The sequence below is a fragment of the Mastomys coucha genome, unplaced genomic scaffold (assembly GCF_008632895.1).
Source record: "Mastomys coucha isolate ucsf_1 unplaced genomic scaffold, UCSF_Mcou_1 pScaffold22, whole genome shotgun sequence".
NCBI classification, from domain to species: Eukaryota; Metazoa; Chordata; class Mammalia; order Rodentia; family Muridae; genus Mastomys; species Mastomys coucha.
The window spans coordinates 182,183,229-182,184,615 of record NW_022196905.1 but is presented as its reverse complement, the minus strand read 5'-3'; positions in this window follow the sequence as shown (position 1 = coordinate 182,184,615).

Sequence of the window (1,387 nt, the reverse complement as noted above, 5' to 3'; positions counted from 1 at the left end):
ACACACACACACACACACATACACACACCTAGCTATCTGACATCTTCTCTTTCTCTTTCTAAAAGGAAACCTCCCCTCTTGTTGTGAAACCCTGCTATTAAGGTTGCAGTCTACCATAACTGGACAGCTCCCTAAGCTCAATGTAAAATGGAGGACTCTTTTTTTTTCGGGGGGAGGCTCCCTCTTTTCTTTCTGACCTTATCTGGGGAGCAGGACCCTCACATTCTCTACCTGAGGAATGTCACATAGTTCTTAGCAAAATTACAGGTTCAACTTCTTGGAATGCCTCTCCATGTAAGTGAGGTATTCCCAGTACCTTAAGTGTCAGCCAATGAAGATTTATTCACCCTAAGAAGAACCCCTTTCCACTCTCCAAGGCCTATATAGCCCTTGTTAACCACCCCCCAAAGCGCACAACCTATTTCACCTAATACCATCTAAAAGAGCTGTTATGCTGAAATCCTTAGAGAAGACCACACACACACACACACACACACACACACATACACAGCCAGACAGACATCCTTTCCTGCAGGATAAGCAGTGACATCTGAACACCAGAACAAAGAAGCAGAATGGAGAATCACATTCTGTGTCACAAACAGATATTCCAGTACTCCTGTTAACAATCTTTTTTTTTTTTCATTTATACCTACAAAGTTCATAGCAGTAAGTGTTCATTTTTGTGATCCATAGACCTCAGTGGGCAATGTTGGTGGTTTGAATCATCAATGCCCCCAACAACCTTGGGCATTTGAAAGTCCTCATTTGATGGTAGTGTTTGGGTAGGTTTAGAGACTTGGCCTTACTGAAGAAAGTATATCACAAGAAGTGGTCTTTGGGAGTTTAACGATATATGCCAATTCTTGTTTGCTTTCTCTGCTTCCTGATTGCAGTTCAATATGGAAGCTCCCAGCTTCCAACTCCAGCTGCCATGTTGTGGGTCCGACATCATAGACTCTAACCATCTAAAATAAACTCTTTCAACAAGTTGCCTTGGTCATGGTGTTTTATCATAGCAGTAGAAAAGTAGCTAATACCATTGGTCAAATTGTGTTTGAAACAACTCATTAACCAACTAAAGATAAAATCACCTTGAAACCTTTAAAAAGAAAACACAAATCAGGCAAAAGACCATAGAAGACCATAGAAGCAATATAGATATTCAGTACCTCTATCACAATTCATAATCTGCATTCCCAGAAAGAAGGCTTTTAATAATTCCCAGGGAGCTATGTGCCTAAGATTTAAATTCCTAGACTTGACAGGCTCACTGAGACTTATCACACATAAATTCTGGATAATACCCTGATGTCTTCACCATGATATAAAAATATGATTAAGTTATGAAGAAGCACAGCAGTTGCATATATATATATATATATAT